The sequence below is a fragment of the Pimephales promelas genome, chromosome 10 (assembly GCF_988280905.1).
Source record: "Pimephales promelas chromosome 10, fPimPro1.hap1.1, whole genome shotgun sequence".
NCBI classification, from domain to species: Eukaryota; Metazoa; Chordata; class Actinopteri; order Cypriniformes; family Leuciscidae; genus Pimephales; species Pimephales promelas.
The window spans coordinates 30,654,076-30,673,505 of record NC_142778.1 but is presented as its reverse complement, the minus strand read 5'-3'; the positions used below and the strand labels follow the sequence as shown (position 1 = coordinate 30,673,505).

General features: G+C 37.9%; 1 protein-coding gene across 3 annotated transcripts in view; it reads right to left on the bottom strand.

The window, feature by feature from the left end:
• The window catches only part of frmd5a (FERM domain containing 5a), a 141,827-nt gene that overhangs the window by 76,632 nt on the left and 45,765 nt on the right, over positions 1-19,430 (bottom strand). The window contains exon 1 of one of the 3 annotated variants that reach the window (XM_089116459.1): positions 3,009-3,296. The exons of the other annotated variants lie outside the window; for them this stretch is intronic. The gene's annotated coding sequence lies outside the window, so the exon portion shown is untranslated. Of the gene's footprint in view, positions 1-3,008; positions 3,297-19,430 lie in introns of those variants that run through there. 3 annotated transcript variants of the gene reach the window in all.

Sequence of the window (19,430 nt, the reverse complement as noted above, 5' to 3'; positions counted from 1 at the left end):
CCTCTTTTCTCTCCCCAGCTTCATCTCAATGTTTCCAGCAAACAAGCAAACAATCTGTAATTGCAGGATCTGTGTTACTGTGAGAGAGAGGAAATAAATCTTAATGAAGGGGGAGATTTGGCTGATTAAACCTGATGTTGTATTTCAGCTCTGTTCAGAATGATGGCCTAAAAATCCACATATGCAGAGTGCTCAAAGGACCCTGCTGTTCCCGTCAACACAACGATGGTTTGATTCCATTAACTCCATCACACGTGATAAATCCTGCAGTAATAATCTGAAGATACACTCATCATTATTGAGCAAACGATACATCTGCATTTCCTTTTGAACCAGACAACTAATACTAACTTAGGGCGTTTTCATACCTGAAAGTCCGCACCAAGGTCCAAACCAAAGTTCACGCTTTGATACATTTTATACTTTCAGAAAGCTTTGGTTTGGTTTCACACTGCAATCATGCGAGCGCACTAAAGAACTTTACATATTTGCGTCCTGTCGTCATCATCTATGTGGGCTGCATCTTGACATTGATTGGTTTAGTAAATGGACGTGCGTCTGACGTCTGCATGTTGTCAATTCGGCAGGTCACTTTGACGACATGAACGAACAGACGCATATCGTTGCAACTATATTGTTATTTTTATGGCATAATTACCTGCTCCACCAACTATATGAAGAGTTCAGATGCAAAAGCCTCTAAGTGCCATTTAAAATTTTCTTCTAAAATTGTAATTTTTATCAAGCTTGTATATTTAAGTTCAGTAATTTCACTTAAATGGCAATGAAGATTACCTATTAATTGTCATTTAAGTGAAATTACTGAACTTAAACACACAAGCTTGATAAAAATGGTCATTCTAGAACAAAATTTCAAATGGCACTTAGAGGCTTTTGCATCTGAACTCTTCATATAGACTCAAGGCTAGTTCAAATTCGCCAAATGAATGTCCTCGTCGTTCGAACATATTATTGTCGCCGGCAGGAAAGGAGGAGAAGACTGCAAGTTGACTTCTTATTTATGTCATCAGACCATACTTTGATTAAAAACCTCATCTCCCCATGTGCTCATTTTTCCTGCCACCTTCTGTTTTTCGGCTTTTTGGGAACCACCAGAACTTCCTGTAAAAGGTCTGAAGGTCCGAACCATCTAGAAATGCTTTCACACTAGAAACGAACCAAACCTTTTTTCAGTTTGATCCGGACCGAGACTACCTCTTTTCGTCGGACCAAATTTCATCTGTTTGGTCCGGATCGTGGTCTCGGGGAGGTTTCACGCTAGTAATTTTAATTCGGGCCAAACTGAAAAGTCCGAAAGTTCGGCCCAAACAATTTTGGTGTGAAAGGGATAACTCTTTACTAACTGCCATGAAAATTGCTTTTATTTTTCCACATACTGTAGCCTATATGACATCTATTGCGTCATTACTTTCTGGAAATTACTTGGATATCATCATCTATACGCAGTAACATCATGTGTAACATCCTTCACCCAAAAATCAAAAGATCAAATTTGAAATCAATGGCATTTATGTAGAGCATAACATCACTGTTTTCCCTCTAACAGGTTTGCACCCCGGATGTAATCTTTTAGTCTTTTTAGAATAAAACATTGTTTTATAACATGGTGGCATGCTCTAAAAGATTGAATGTTTATGTGTATGAATCACTGAGAAGAAAAGCTTTTGTGGCTGCAGTCCAGAGGTTTTCGTTTGGACTTTCATTAGTAGATTGGCCGCTAGCGATGTGAATAGCCATATTTCCATCCACCTAATTTTATGGATATAACATAAAAAATAAAAACGCATTTTTAAATAGTAAAATGAGCATGAGGCAGATATTTTTTTTATTCAATAAGAAGTCATTCGCATAAAGTACATTACGTCATTGAAACAGATTTTCTGAATAAATCCCTCGACACCAAACACAAAACACATGTGACTTTGCCCCAACAGAGGATGTGATTACAGACATCCCAACCTGCAAGAAGTCATTTCAGAAAGGGTATATCTTGGTGACTAGCTTTCATGAGGCACACTCGCAAGGTCTCTCGCTCTCTTCCTCTCTGTCGTGGGCTAAGAATCTTCTAGAATCTAATTTGCAGGCATCATGGAGACGCTATCAATATGTGGGAAAGACTCCCGGAACTTCCGGAAGACTTGGGATAGATAACTGGACAGACCAGAGGATGGGAATGATGGCAGAGGGTAATGTAGCAGCTGAAATTGAGTGCAAACTGTTACCGCTATTTATGTGTAGATTATATAGGTTTGCTTTTACAGCGAAGAAAGAAAAAAATCCTTAAATATTGTCAGTTAATCACTTAACAAAAAGGTACACAGCATAAAAAAGCCATTATTTGTTGATAAATACCGAGTTAAGCAGTCAGCACATATCAGGCAGTTAGCTTAGCATGTATTGATGTCAAGGTCTCCGGGGCACTATAGCTTAGCGTGACAATGGCAAATAAAAGCTAAATACAATCCCATTCCGCCAGTCCTCGCTGTAATTCACTTGACCAAGGCTGAAAGTAATGCAGTCGGCCCTGACCCTTTAAGACATTGAGTTAGGACTGAAACCTCAGTCAGTGGATAATTGATAATCACACACAGATAATAAGTAAGCATGTGTTTCTGTGTGTACAGTAGCCCAAAAAGTGGTTGGACCTTTAAAAATGCATTAGATCATAAAATATCAAGCCAAGTGGTGTATTGTATACAGTAGCACAAGCAGTACTTTTCAAGTAACAATTTTAACGTTCTGCCTCACACCAATGACAGTGCCAGAATTAATAACAGCACAGCTTAACTCACACAGGTTAAGCAGAAGATGAGTAATGTTGTTTCTAACAAACATGTAAGGTAATTGCTTTTAAAATGCATAATAAAATGAATAGGGTGAACCCTATTCTAATTTAGTAAAAAACTGAGACCAAAGAACGTCTCTTTAATCTCACAGTGCCAGTAACACAAATCATTGAAAACAATACACACAAAGCCTCTATAGACCTGCAGTTCCTGCAACACGCTAATGCAATATGGGCTTCTGAGGAGCGATGAGGCTTTTATTAGAGGGTGAGGCACAGCCACAGGCCCGGTGAGATCTCCAGTTGCTGATCTGCAACACTCCAGCTCCTCAAGTGCACTGATCCTGTGAGAGACAGCCAGACAGACATCTGCAAACACCCGAGGGTCCACACGGCCCCAAAGCACTGCATTATTCAGGGCTAAATCAGACCACAGACCACTTCCTCAGAGCTCCACATCACATTAAACAAGCAATGTAGGGCAGTCTAATCAATCAGTGCAATACATTTCAAACTAGGTCTGTTTCTTAATTTATTTTTATTTTTAAAATGATGCTGTATGCAGTGTCAGATGCTGATAACTATTACAGACTCATAACACTGCCTCTGTCAAGGCAGTTTAGGGGAAAGTACATTTAAAAAAAATAATGCATTACAATATTGCATTAGCCCCTAAATAAGTAACTAATTGTGTTGCGTTTTATGTAATCCGTTACTTTTTCCGTTACTTTGTTGTTTTTTTAGCAAATGTAAAGGCCCTTTCCCACAAAAAATGAAATGACGCAGGAGAAGAAAGTTCAACACTCTTACTGCAGGAAAAAAGAAGAAAAAGAAGAACAAGAAAAATATAAACGAAGCACAGATGTGATGCGTCATATTTCAGTCATTTTTGGTATGGTTGAATTGGATCATGGAAGTCAGCAGCAAAGACATAAAAAGTGAAATTAAATACATTAAGTATATTTGTTTATTTAAAAATTAACTATTGCAAGTCTGAGTAATATTCTGAGTTTGCATGTCACTGTTTTTATTCATTTTGAGCAATACTGAATCTATTTTTGTGCAAGTGAGATGAGTAAATGTCCTAACCCTAACCCATATGTTGTGTAAACGTGCATGTTCACATTTAGTCTAGAACTACAATAACCATTATGTTCACACACAACGCCTCTGCACTGATTTCTCTCAACATGGAGACAGAAGAGATGTTAGTCAATGAATGGCAAAACAACATAACATGCGTTACTTATTTGAAAAAGTAACTCTGATATTTTGTAAAAGTAATCTGTTACTTGAAAAAAGTAATCTGATTACGTAACTTGCGTTTCTTGTAATGCTCTGCTCCCAACACTGCACAGAGGATTCTCTTTTCACAAAATGCTTTGCTCAGTGCTACAACTCCCAAAAGCAGCGGAGAGGATTCCCACTATGTCATGGTGTAAAAGACTAAGCATACGCAAACTGGGCCATCAAAACACTGTGGGGTGGGTGGGAGATGAAAGAAAGGGAAAGTGGATGAATTTGCCCTAGAAGAAAACACAGAAAGAGAGATTCTGAGATACAGACATAACAACATAGCCGGACTTAACACATCAAAAATATCCTATAAACACACACACACACACACACACGTTATGAAAAGCTTCAAAGCGTGTTTAACAATTTAACTATATATGTGTGGGGGGCTCTAAGCAGCCTTAGATATCCCATCCTGACACTGTTAATAACCTATATTATGAATTAGTTATGACATTAGATGAAATTATAAAGCAGGTAATATCTCCAAAATCTACCAGATATCAAAGAATGTTTAATTTCTTATATTAAGGATCATGCACCCCTGAAATTGTATTAATACATTTTTAAATTATTGTTATTATTATTTTGATGGATTTTTTTTTTTTGCAGTCATTACTCCAGTCTTCAGAGTTTACATTTAAATTGACGCTAAATGTTTATCATTAATCAGAAAAATTATCAGAAATGAATCAATAATCAATCATTTCAGATTCAAATAAATACATCATTTCTAAAAGTAGAAAATTCTAAAAAGTTGTTTTAAATTGTAATACCATTTCACAATATTACTGTATTTTTGATCAAATTAATGCCTCTTTTTTGGTGAACACAAGCTCATCCTCAAACTTGATCTTATTTTATGTATATATAAATATAAATAGATGGCTTTGTAAAGCAATTAATATCACTAAAATCTCCAGGCTTCTATGACATTTCAGTTTGTCTTTTCCTCTGAATCTTGTCAGGCGAGAGAAAAGATTTCTTCAAAAGTACAGACACGAGACTTTGTCTTTTTTCACAGATAGATTTCGGTAGACGAGTCCAGTGAAATGGCATTAAGGTCTATGAAAGCTTGCTTTCCATGACTTTGTGAATCATTAATGGACTAGATTGTGGATCCCTGGGGCCTCCATTAAAGCTCTGACACGCAGCATGGTACTATTCCTCTTACGCCTGCCTGCGCAGGGAGCCAGTCTCAGGGGCCAAATAGCTCTCTGCATTTTTATGGCTGAATTCACTATTGGTAAGTGATCTCCCCTAGGGCTGGGAAACACAATGGCAGGGGTATAGTACAGCATCGCTGAGGTATTTTACACCCCTTCATCCTGAATAGAGTTGAGGTATCACTTAGATTGTGTCAGTGTCAAGTTCTAGGTTGCTGCTGTCCTGAAGCGATGCTCTGGATATAGATTCCACTGCCTGACGCTTACTAAGCTTTCCTGGGTAAAGTTACATCCGATTTTACAACTTTGTTACCATGGTGACATTAAATTGACAAGAACAACTTCACAGCTTAAATCAAACAAGTTAACAAAGGAAAAAATGTAAGTCATATGAAAAAAATTAGCTTTACTTCTGAATTTCTCCAGTGCAATTGTTCCCGGTTACTTCCGTTGCAAGTCCCACATGCACTTTAACCTTTTTAAAGAAAACTACAGAGCCTCACACATGAATAAAGAATTCATTCCCACGACTTAATCATTTTGTTCCCTCGTCCAAGAATTTAAAGGTGTGTTCATGTTTGCCATTGGTGTATTTTCGCAAGAAAAAATCCAGTTATTTCAATAGGAATTCAGACAATTTCCACACACTGTATCCTGATGCTAAAATTAATAAATTTTAGTAGGGTAAACTTAAATTAAACAAAGTAGTTCATTCAAATGAACTTTTATGAGTATTTAGAAGAATACTTTCTTTTGTGTTCACAAAACTGACCCATTTTAATGTTTCAATGTTTTGAGTTTAACAAACTTGTTTAATTTAATTTAGACAAACTTAAATTGAACTGAAACTGGGCTGGGATTTCTATGCCTTGCCATGACACTCAAAAGGGTGAGTAAATGCTAAAATGTTGTGTTATCTAATGTTTTTTGTACATGATTAATGTTAAGTGTGACATTTAGTAGTGTTTAATGTTTTGCTATGCTAATATAGAAGAGTTTCTGTTATGTTTTTTTTTGTTTTTTTTTTGGAAGGGTTACTATCATGGCGACGAGTGGAGCATGAGAGAACAGATGATTTGTGTTAATTGTTCTATATTGTAGAGCCAGACCGATATATCGGCATACCGATATTATCGGCCGATATTAGGCATTTTCTAAAATATCGGTATCGGCAGTTATAATGGCGATAAATGATTATTTAAAAAATAAAATAAAAACGGACGAATCACGCTTCAACCATGTCATGAGTGTTGGAGTTGTATAGTTTGTCCACCAGAGGGCACTATACACCATCCCTGTTGGCAACACTCGTGTATAATGCGCCACACATCCTGCAACCTGTTGATCCAGCCGGAGTCAGCCAGAGAGAACCAGTTATGCATTATCATATTATTTTAGTTAAAACTCATAATTAACTACAAATAACTAATGTTAGGGAAATCTGTTAATATTTTGTTGCACGTTTCTGAAATAAAAATAATAATAATAATATCGGATTTTAAAACCAACAAATATTTGTATCGGTATCGGCCTTCAAAATCCTTTATCGGTCGGGCTCTACTATATTGTCATAATCATTCAGCAATTGCTGTGCTCTGCTAATGTAATCAAAGCATAGTATTAACAATTAGCAAGTTAGTATTTGCTGATTAAGCTAGTTAAACCTATAAAAATATTTTTAAGTACATGATGATTTTTAATTATATGAATAAGTTGACTCAAATATTTCAAGTAATTAAACTGTACAAAATAAAAATCTGTTCTGCTTACAGCACTTAAGCTTTGAATTTCTTTACTGAAAACTTTTGATGTAACTGATTACCTCAAATTTGCCATTTTTGTTTTGCAAACATATTTCACAATGGGTTCAAGTTGGTCACACAAATTTGCTGCATTAACCATCAGAAAGCTGCTTGGGTTGAAATTATTCTAGTACATCGCAACACTATTGACAATAGACCTTTTTTTTTCCTGCAAAATTTCACCAACTTCCACTAATGTGACCGCACTTTAAAATGAGGCAACAAATCAGTACAATGTGATGAGGAGAAGACGTAAACTTCTTGTAGTGAAACTCAGAGATGGATTTGAACTGCATCCTCAGGCCTTGAGGCCAGGCAGATTCCTACAACACTTTAAAAATAAATAAAAAGGTGATCCTTCAGAGTTTAAGGCCACAGAATGAAAACCCAAAGCCACGTCAGCAACAACAGCCTTCAACAACAGGCAGTCAATATCAACCCATAACATCTTTCAAAGAGACAGACAGCACACGACATGTCCAGGTGACACCTAGCATCACTCCCACAGCGACGTACTGAAGGTAATGGGCAATTCCTCTCAGTTCCCTCCCACTGACCCGACTACTCATTACCATAAAGAAAGCACAAGAGCTGAGTGGGAGTGACTTCAGTGAGTGTTTCAGAGAAATCGCACTCCTGCCCACTCACTTCAGAAACGCTGCTGCCGGCACCATAGATGGACACAGAGCTCACTGCACTTTTCCATTGCTAGCATAACCAGTAACCCTACCACACACTGGAGACTTTACACAAGGCCTTTTTTAGATATTTATAGGGACACCTAAATCTATCATAGTTATTCTCATATCAAACCTCAGCCCGTATACTGCATGTCAGCCAGGGTTAAACAAATTATGTTTTTATAGGCTATATACAAATTGCAATACTAAATATGCAAATTTTATATTAAAACACTTTTATCAAGGCAATTTGCATTACATTTTTCCATTTTGCATTCATCGAGCTCAATACGCTCTCTTTTGGCCTCTCCATATAGTATTTTGCTCAAGAGTAGGGGTGGATAAGACACATGCCTTTGGTGTGAGAGACCCAGGTTCGAACACCAATGTGTCCCTGAGTAAGACACTTAACCCCTAGTTGCTTCAGAGGCGTACGACCTATGACATATATATATAGGAATCGTAAGTCGCTTTGGATAAAAGCGTCAGCTAAATGAATAAATGTAAATGTAAGAGTGCCAGGTAATTGAGGATGTTTCAGTGGGTGTTGTAAAGCTTTGGGAAGGTTATAATGCGTGGGAAGCAGAGCTCCTCATTGTGCAAGATGGATGGTAGATATATATACAACCCATTTCCTGCATTTCCTTAAGGGATGAGTCAACTGTTGAAATGAGTTAAATATGATAATTGTGTTCTAGGTTTTTTTCATGCCCAGGACTTTCAAAGACACTGTTAAGTGAAAAAAATAAAATGAAATTAAATTAAAATAATTCAATTCAATTCAATTAAACATAAATATTAGTTAAAAACTTAAATGAAAATATGGAAATGCAGTTAATTTTGATCAAAGATCTGGTCTGATATTCTCTGCAATAGGGTTTCCCAAATGCGTGTTCATGGGGGAAGCTAATAATTATATAAAATCGAATGTAATCTAATAATTTCCATAAAAAAAAATGTGTAAAATTTATAAAAACTAAAGTTTGTCTCAACAACATTTGGATCTCTTTAAAAAAATGATATAAACAAATCCATAGCGGTCAGAATGCAGAAATGCCACTTTTAGTATGAAAATGAAATAGGTTTAATTTGAAGTACAAAAGTTAAAAGTGTGTCTGCTATGTCACTGGGTTTATTGTAGGGCTGTCAAAGCATCCAAAATAAAAGTTTGTGTTTACATAATATACTGTATGTGGGTGCACTGTGTATAATTATTTTGTTTAAATATATATATATATATATATATATATATATATATATAAATACACACACATGCATGTATATTTAAGAAAAAAATATCATTTATATATAAAATATTTTTATTTATATATAATATAAATCATATATGAATATACTGTATATACAGTATATACATGAAAATATTTCTTAAATATATATAAGCATTTGTGTGTATTTATATATATTAAAAATTATACACAGTGCACCCACATAAATTATGTAAACACAAACTTTTATTCTGGATGCAATTACGGTAATCGCAATTAATCGTTTGACAGCCGTAGTTTATTGCATATTATGGTTGTACTTCTTCGTGAGTGTGTAAATGATTGCAACATTGATGCTGCATTCATGCATTTCCTCGATCTACATTTGTGTCTTTCTTTGTTACATATGGCAAATGAATGAAAATGAAGGGTTTGAGGAATATTGATATTCTGAACATTTTGGCTGGCAAAGGCATGGCAGGAACAAGGGTATTAAAATAGCCATGGCTGCTCAAATGCTCTTAATTATGCAGAAGGAAGAGCGGGCCTCCTGCTTGGGCCACAGCGGGCAACAGAGACTGGTGACACGACTTCTCATCCATCACATAGCGACAGCTCCCATTAGGACTGCCCACGCTCACTGCACTGATCTAACGCACACACTCAACACACAAAACCCAACAGTCAGACTATTTCACAAAAACAAGCTTCTTCCGTCATCCTGGAAACTTGCGAATGGACTTTAAAAAATTTCACCACTCGGAAATAAAAGCGAGAAACAGCTGTGACCTTACAGAGGACGGCTACATAATAACTGACAGAGAGATTTTTCTGCTTGCTTTCTTCTTTAGAAAACAATGTGCCTTTGTGCACCCATTTTTCCACATTTGTAAATAGCCAAGACTGCATTTACTCAATGGAGACTTACTCAAGACTATTTGCAAAAACTCAATGAAGGGCAATGGAATGTCACCACATGATGCACATCAACCCTCCATTGCGTTTTCTTAAATTGATTGTCGACCCAAAAATGTTAATTCTGTCATTAATTACTCACCCTCATGTCGTTCCAAACCTGTAAGACTTTCGTCCATCTTCAGAACACAAATGAAGATCTTTTTGATGAAATCTGAGAGCTTTCTGTCCTCTCCATTGACAGCGACGCAACTACTTTGACGCTTCTAAACTAATCCATATGAATTGAGTGGTTTAATTAAAATTTTAGAGACTTGATCGCTTTATATGATGAACAGAATTAATTTAGGCTTTTATTCACAAATAAACATGAACATTCATCAACTCACACATCAGTTGTGGAAAATGGAAGCTCAAGCATGCGAGAATCAATGAGGTTCATTCTCGTGTTACGCAGCAAGTTTGAGCTTCAGCAAGAACCAATGGAGGGACATAAATCAGATTTCATTCAAAAATATCTTCATTTGTGTTCCAAAGATGAATGAAAGTCTTAAAGGTTTGGAATGACATGAGGGTGAGTAATTAAGGACAGAACTTTCACTTTTAACAGTATCTACTTGTGGCGAACAGGACGGCCGAGGGACGTAAGAGAACGGCGTGAGGCCGGTGGGGCGATTGCTAATCTCGCATCTCTCACAGAAGATTGGAAGCATAAAAGGGCAAAACTGTACAGACACAAATTGCAACTTTTAGTATCTCAAGTCCATCACACTCGGCAGAAGCTGTTCGTCAGACACCACCGTCGTAACTTCTGTCGCTTGCGCTGGGCCTCGGTTCAGGGCAGTTTCATTTTGGAGGAGGTGGCCACATGTTAAGACTGTGTTAAGTAACTCTGGATGACAGGGGGGACTCAAGGTTCCCTGAGAACACAATTCAGGAAGAACCCAAGGGCATGTCTATCAGAGAAAACCAAACTCTAGCTGATGGCTTCATCGACCAGCCTTACTTATCAGTGCTGCTGTGCAGTCTTCCTCTCTTCCATATCTTGCATGCTTTCATATAGGCTATACATCGTTTTGAAACAGCAGTGAAGTTTGATCAGAGATGTCTGAAATACATGGTGATCAGAATGCAGAAATCCCACTTTAATCTTGATGAATCTGTTGTCAAGCAGGTATGAAGAGAAAAATATGCTGGCAAGCACTATAAATGTTTAATGCCATGTTTCCTCATCAGTGGTGTAGAAAGCAAGCAGTATTGACTCTTTAAGCATCACCACAATTTTTCAAAGCTTGATATAAAATCCCAAGCATTAAAAATCAGTGGATTTCGTACCATGACGTCATCATGGTACGAGCATGGAGCATTAGTTCAACGTCAAGCTGATAAAAGTAGACTATAGCCTCGCGCTCTTGTAAAAATTGGTTGCAACGTGAAACATCACCAATAGAGGCCGCTAAAAATACACATACTGTAGCATCTTTAAATTAGACAGAAAAAGTCAAAGACCTTAAAGGTGCATTGCGCAACTTTTCATGTTAAAAATAGCCGTTTTCTAACCCATACATGCTTAAACAATCGCCTGATGGGCTGAATGAGCCCTTCTTTGATCACTGCGATCGCCTCTATAACCCTGTACAGTGAAATATATAAGAGGGATTCGGGCTCGAATCTGAGACTGGGCGTGACGTCATGCGCGTTCACGCTCGCCTGGCTATGTCTGGCAGGTTCGTGTAGCTATTCGCCGCCGTTCTCCGTATCAGAGAAGACAACTCGAGCGACACAACTCTAGTCAGCTTTCCACAAAAGTAGACGATGGATTCAAAGGGGCTGTTTACACCTGGTCACTTCATGTGTCTTCTGTGATCGGATAGCTATTCGATCGTGAAAAGACCAGGGTGTAAATGCCCTCCGAAACGCATTCGAGACGGATTTGAATTCGATCGCTCAAACCACTTGAGGACGTGGTCTGTGCCGTATTCCAGACGAAACTGGACAAGTGTAAATGCATCTGGTTGTTGAAACCAAGCTATATGTCATGATATTTTAGTCATATATGACGACGCGCATCACCTGAGCAGCTGAGCTGAGCCCCTTCATCAAGCGCCGCAATCTATCGCAAATCAAAGTGAAAGTAAGTCGCAGACGCTTAACACTACCATCTTCATTAAAAGTAAAGAAATGAAATGATCTTACCAGTTCTGTTGCCGATCTCTCTTATTGCTGTCTTTGCTGATTTTGAAATTAGCCGATGATTAATAAAATCCAGCTCATATCTGTTGCTTTCGGTGACGTGCACTTCATTAAATCTGTATATGGCGCGGAAAGAGACCGGCTTGAAGCTCATTACAAACCCCAACGCAAACTCCACGTGAGACAGAAAATAAAACTTCTGTCGGTCCAGTGCCAGGCGTCGGAATAAGACGAGAGTCAACATCGGGAAGCTTTCAACAAACGGAGAGATCTCCGGTCGTCTCTAGGGCTCAAACGGGGTCATAGCCTATACAAAGTGATAACTGAACGTGTTTCCATAATAATTCAATCATAAGTGGATACAGTAAGCACAGGGAGATAGATGGAAACAAAAACCGAAGTTTTCTACTACCCCCGTTTCCCCCTCTTACACAAGTGTGTAATTTACTCGAATGCCTTTCCTTTCATATATTTTAAATGACTTGCAGATTTATTACTGTATTACCTCATTATGACTGTAACAAAAGATGTGTGCCGCACAGTGTGCGGCTGATGCTCCTTAGTTATGAACAGCTCGTGCAAACGTGCGTATGTGTGTGTGTGTTCCTCCATGAACGCGCACAGCTCTGGTTGCAGTTTCGCTTGTCGCCAGAGGGGGCGTAGTTCTGCAAAAACTCAGAGACTTGCGTTTAGCTCCTTTAAAGTCGGCGTGAATTTTTATAATCTTTTCCTTGTTGTGACGTATATCCGAGTGAAACGGCTTCTGAAATTAGAAAAAAATGCAGGACAGGGATAGATTTCGTCCTTTGGGAATTGATTGGATCGGTGGAGGTTGGGCGTTGCAAACAATTTGAATGCGATTCTCTGAGAGGCGGTGCAACGATAGCCGCACCCTCATCGGATCCGGCCACACCCTTTCGCATTCCACGTGACCGAAAGAGAAGAGAGGTCGTTTCGATGGGGGAGGGAAGGGTAATGTATTTGATTAAAGATTATGAGGGTACATGAATTTAAAAAAAAAAATAATGAAGTGCACCGATAAATCATTTATAATAAACACTGCAATATCACTTATAAAAAGAAGATTTGTCAAATTTGATTTTTAAGATAAAAAAAAATGCACTTCTCTTCTGAGAGACTGACATTTGACATACAATATTGCTTGACAATTGAAAGGGAAACCATTTGCACACTAAGTACCTATTTTCTCTTTGTGGGAAGAGATAATATAATCTCTCTGTCTTTGCTGTGTTTCTCTTTTTGGATACAATTGCTCTGTTTTTTTTAAAGAGATGCTGCCTTTCACCATGTGTTACATTACAGTTTTTTTAGAAGGTCCACCTTATTAGGCAGTTTTAACAGAACGAATCAGGACTTGGTTACTGCAATGTGAAAGAAGCCAATAACCATCCGCAGCAAAAGCGAGCAGAAAGCACATGAAAGGACAGAGGGGGAAAGTGAAACAGAAAAGACTGGGTGTGACAGGACAAGCATGCACCCTTGACAAGGAGGTTATCACGTTATCCGCTCCTTATGAGTGGCAATTATGCAAATATGAGCTGGAATGGAACCAGGACAATTAGGCACAGTGGGTGTCTGTGCATATATTACAAATAAAAGGCCACAGTTAAAGGGCCAGAGAAGAGGCTCTCTTTCCAGTGAGTGGGCAGCAGCTGAACTGGGGTGGGGTGAAAATTATTCAGACACCTTAAACATTTCTCACATTATCACAGTAATTTCGCTATAGTTTAGACAATGGTAATAAAATATGACAAGAACTCAGAGTTATCAAATCAGTTGACATTTCACTGGTTTTGGCCATCCTTCTGTATGAAGAATTCTTGGGTATAATATGTCACAGTTTACTTTATTTTGCTATCCTCACTTATATAAATGAAATAAGTGTCCTGAACCCACTGGTTATGTATATATATATATATATATATATATATATATATATATATATATATATATATATAGGCCTATATATATATATATATATATAAATAATTATAACGTCTAAATAATTTTTGGTTTGACTGTAAAAAAAGAATTCTTTGATAAATACAATGCATTTAGAATGATGCATTTATATATATATATATATATATATATATATATATATATAACATATAACACATTCTTTCCAGCGGTCGTGCAAGAGATAGAATTCAGTCATATAATCATCTAATATTACAACAAATGTTCAGCCCCGAGGGCGATTTAGTCATCAGTGAGGAGTCTCACACTGATGCATCTGCAGTAAGAAGACACCCCACATTACACATTATCAATATGCAAAGCTTCGGTGTGCTCTATTGTGTGGCAGGCATTCTGTTCTGATGCATTTGCAACACTTTTCTTTGACCAAAACAGCACTTACAAAGCTGTTGCGTAGCAAAGACCCAAACAAATGCCTCGCAGAGTGAGCGGGACAAAGACACGCATTCCCCTCACAGACAACAGCTGCCTATGGAAACTGCCTGACTCTTTCTGTACACACAGCATCATGCTCTGCTCCAAATACTGCAACAACGGCCAGCTGGACTGTGCTAATGAGTTTCATAGGAACCAATCATCATTATCAGTGTAATGCCGGGTACACACACTGCATCATTTTTAGCCCCGATTTTCACTCGCCAATAGTTTTTTTGGGAAATCCCCGGCAAATGTCCGAAATCAGAGGCAAATCACTTAGTCGTGTATAGTGTGTATTTAGACCTTTTCGGTCTACCTATTTTGTCTTGGGCACACAGACAGCCTGTGTGAACCAAAATGACAATAACATATCTCAAGTGTCCTGAATCTATATTTGAGGCTTATTTGACCATTTTTCAGCGATACGATCTTTATCAATATTGACCATGAAAACCAGGTGAACTTGCACCAGAGACACATGACCAACTTAGATGTAGCTTACAACTATATAAATAACATAAAATGGAACTGATATTTTTTCCCATGCTGTTATTTTCACAGGTAAATGTGATTATATATCTATCCAATCACTTTTAACACATGTAAGAGACCTCATTGACATCCAATGCAACTTAACATGAATAACAAAACTCTATTTTCTACATTACACTCAAAGAGCAGCAATAGTTATGCAGCATGACAAGACAGAACATTAGTGTGCGTGAATGTTGACGGAAGGGCTTTTTTTAATAATCCCAGTTGCTTCATTAGCCACAACTAATTTAAGAAAGCATTTAGAATAGATTGGCCTTAGGCGAAGAACAATTCCCTCACGCACCACACAATTGATAGGGTTATTTCTATTTATTTATTTTAGGTGTTCATGCATTTAATGAACAACTAAAAAGTATTCTAAGATTATAACAACTTCATGTGAGATAAGAACAGTATTACCAGTATATAAAGGAGTCATTTGATGCGTAACAGACAAATTACAGTGCACAACAAAGAATAGCCATTTTCCATGAATACATAAAACAAATATTTCACTCAAAACAGCCCACACACGAGACGCACAGCATGCGCACCGCTCACTTGACTGCCAGTGGTGTTAAGAGCGAGCCGGCTTGACAAGCACTGAAAGACAAACCTTTAAGGCTTTGAATCAAACTGACTGCGCTCAGCACTGCAAGCAAATGAGCACTGCATAAAAACAGCTTGCCAGGCTGTCACTGACTGAGTATGACAAGTGACATTATTTTCCCCAAAAATCTGATTGCATGCAGTAATGCTAGGTTGTGCATTTCATTGATTTGGTTGGATAACTGCTGAAATTAACTAACTGGAAAGCTGATAATTTGTTATATATACACACACAACAATTGCAGACAGCAGATGACCTGCACGCTGGGAAAGATTTGAGCTGTAAGAATGACTCAGATCATGATGTAGGCATTTTTGCACAGAAATTGGTTTCTTTTTGCCAGCAGCTCTCACAATGCCAGCTTTTATAATCTATTAACCATTGTCTGCTCCTTCCCACAGTGCTTTGCCCAGAGATAGGGAGAGAAGTTATTACAGCACCGGTGGCAGAATAATCACAATTTTATTCCAAGACTCCTGTCATGTTCACATAGAAAAAAAAAAACAAAAAACATATTGAACAAAACCTGGGAATTTTTAATTGCATGCTCAGTTCTTCTGTTTATTTTGCTGTCATCCAGTTACACTTTAATAAGATTAAGACTGTAATTTAATGACAATACTAAATGTAATCATTGTCAAAGTGTGGTTGCAAACAATGGAAATAAAGTGCAGGATTTAGTCAATTCAGGCAGTTAGTTCAATGCATTCTCATCCCAAGGTGTCATATACGATGCTTTTGCCAAAGCGCACACATCCAATGCGCAAGGCACCCTTTAGCGTCACTATAACACGCTTCGGTTATGGTAGGTTTAGGTCTGGGGTAGGGTTAGGGTTAGACCACTAGGAGGCGCCTTCTGCCCCATATAGAGAGCCTAAGTCCCTCCCCTTCCGGTCTACCACCATGGGACCTTATTTCGGAAAAATATTGTATGGTAGTCAATGGAGAGACAACAAATATTTTGATCTAGTTTGAATTGTGCTCTTAATTACACATATAATGTTTGTCAATTTAAAAGATACATTTTAAAGTAAAGAAAGTCGCAGTTTGATGTAAAACCGTTGAGGTATAAGACTGTGAAAATACGTAATTACAAAGACTACAAACCCCAAAGGCACACATTTTCTCTCAATGAATGAATCTAACTTTACTGAAACTAACGTCTGTCATTGTTTCTATAGTACGTTATAATCGTAACGTTACGCCGTCATGCCTGAGTGTTTTGTACCAGACTGCACACACACGAGCAGCGGATCTCGCTCGTTGTTTCGCTTCCCGGGAGATGTAGTTCATTGGGCGATTTTCACATAAAACTAAATGTTACTCTTCTGTTTTATGACAAACTGCCACGTTTTTGACTTTCAGAATTACCTTTTAAATTGACAAACATCATATGTGTAATTGAGGGCACAGTTTAGACGGAATAAATAGATAAGTTGTCTCTCGCCATTGACTACCATACATATTTTTTCCGAAATAAGGTCCCATGAGCCGGAAGCGGAGGGGCGGGACTTAGGCTCTCTATATATCTGCGTCTCATATTGACGCTAAAGGGTGCCATGTGCGTTGGATGCTTACGCTTTGCCAAAAGCGTTGCATATGACGCCTTGGGATGAGAACGGGCTGGATAGTGTTACTTAAAAAAAACTGAAAAGAAACAAATTACTTTTGTCATGTATGTGATTTCGGATGCAGCCAAAGTCTCAATGTGCTCCCTAGCTTCCTAGGTCATGAATCAGTATACTGTGCACATGAATTCGAGCAATGGTGAGGACAGTAAGGACCCAGGGCTCACTACACATTGGGACACTGATGACTGATTTCCAGCGACATGACAACACCCTCATTGTTTGAAGGGGTGATGAACTGAGAAATCAAAATTTCCTTGAGCTTTTCCCATCTAAGAGGTCATCATATTATAAGAATATTCTGTAAGTTTCAGAACTGAAAACGTCCTTGTTAGTCCAATAAAGCTTTTATTGACACCAGACCTAGCAAATGACTTGTTTTTCAAAGTGGGGAACTATGAGCCGACAGGAATTGTGCAACACACAGACTCTGGGTCGAACATGTATGGGCGAATCATTCCGGTTGCCATTTTACAACATTGGACGTTTTCAAAACAATTTCCCCCAAGTGCATCGACGGGTGAGTTGAAACTCATTATAATATGCAAAACTGTTATCCACTCAATGCAGTGGGCGTTTCAGTGCGAGACGCCCATAAAAAAACCGAGCGTTTTTCAGGTAGGCTCAAAACTTGGGTACAAAATAGCCTATTACTTATTCATTTTAATGTTTTTGAATGCAAAAACCAAGCGAACGTCATAAGTTGACCTCAGACAACAATATAATAACATTTAAAAAGCCAGTTCATGACCCTTTTAACATTACTAGTCTTTATGAACAACAGCAGAACTGATATCTTTCTGACATTATTTTTCATGATAAATACATTGCTTGTTACATGTTCAACATTTCAGCTGTAAATAAATTACAAATGTTAGCTAGATTATCTTCATTGCCTGCCTAGTGAGAAATGTTTATGCTGAAATATAATTAAATAATGGATCTATTGCTTGTCATTATATGTACAGTAGTTGGCTCATATGATTTCTGTGGTTCAGATCTTCCGTTAAGGAAACATAGTGAGCATCGATGCTTCCTGGTTTTCACAGTGCATTGTGGGATTTTTTTATGGAGCGAACGTTTCAGTGCATTGGTAGGATTTTGCAATTGAAATAGCCCTTAAAATGGCCGACCCCTGATCAGTGCCCTGATTACTGAAGTAGGGTGCTGATTGAGACACACCCCATGGAAACAAACACGACAAATGTGACAAACCCACCCAATCGTTGGTAAATGAATCTCTGTGATAAATCTCTCTGAATTACTGTATTATTTTTTACATACGGTATCACATATACAGTCACATTATATTACATTATATATATTGCTGTTGTGATACCTAAATTCACTTTCTATAATCTTAAACAATTGATTTTGAAAACATGACGGTTTTTACATTACTAATGGTGTAATTTTAATCCACGTGTCAAAATACTCATACATAATTTCATCACATTTTATGCCCTTACCAAAACATTTTCCCTGTCATAACTGTGCCCTATTTGAAATGAACCAGGGAAACCTGACAGATTTAAAACTCATGGATTACTGAAATGAAAGAGAGAGAGAGAGAGAGAGAGAGAGAGAGAGAGAGAGAGAGAGAGAGACAGAAAGAGACAGCAAGAGAGGAGAGACACAGCAGTTTGTGTGGTCCAGCTAGTGGAGCTTGGCTTACGGCCCAGCCAGAGCCGCACATGCCATCCACCGCTGCTCTCATGTCTAAACTCCTCCAGCGCAGAGCTTATCTAGAAAAAAGCCAACCATCCTGACAGAATGTCCTCTCATTAAAAGGATTTGCCCATCAGGCCTTAAGAGGATGTCATAGCAACGCTCATTTCATCTATCCTCCAGTCAAAGGCGAAGACAGAGGTGACGATCGTGATGCCTGTGTAAGGTGTCAGGTTAAAGAGGCGTTAGAATATCTTTAAGGGGCATAATGAAAGCAGGTGACTCTTCTGAAACACACACACACAAAGCTTCACCAGTGATTATACCCAGACTGTATTAATTCAACTAAAATCAAGGTCCCCACACCTTTAGACTAAACATTTGAATGATTTTTCCAGGAATGTGAAAGATAACAATTTATAAAAATGAATTTTAATTTTAGTTTTTGTAGAACTAACTATATATACAGTACAGTATCTAGTTCAGTC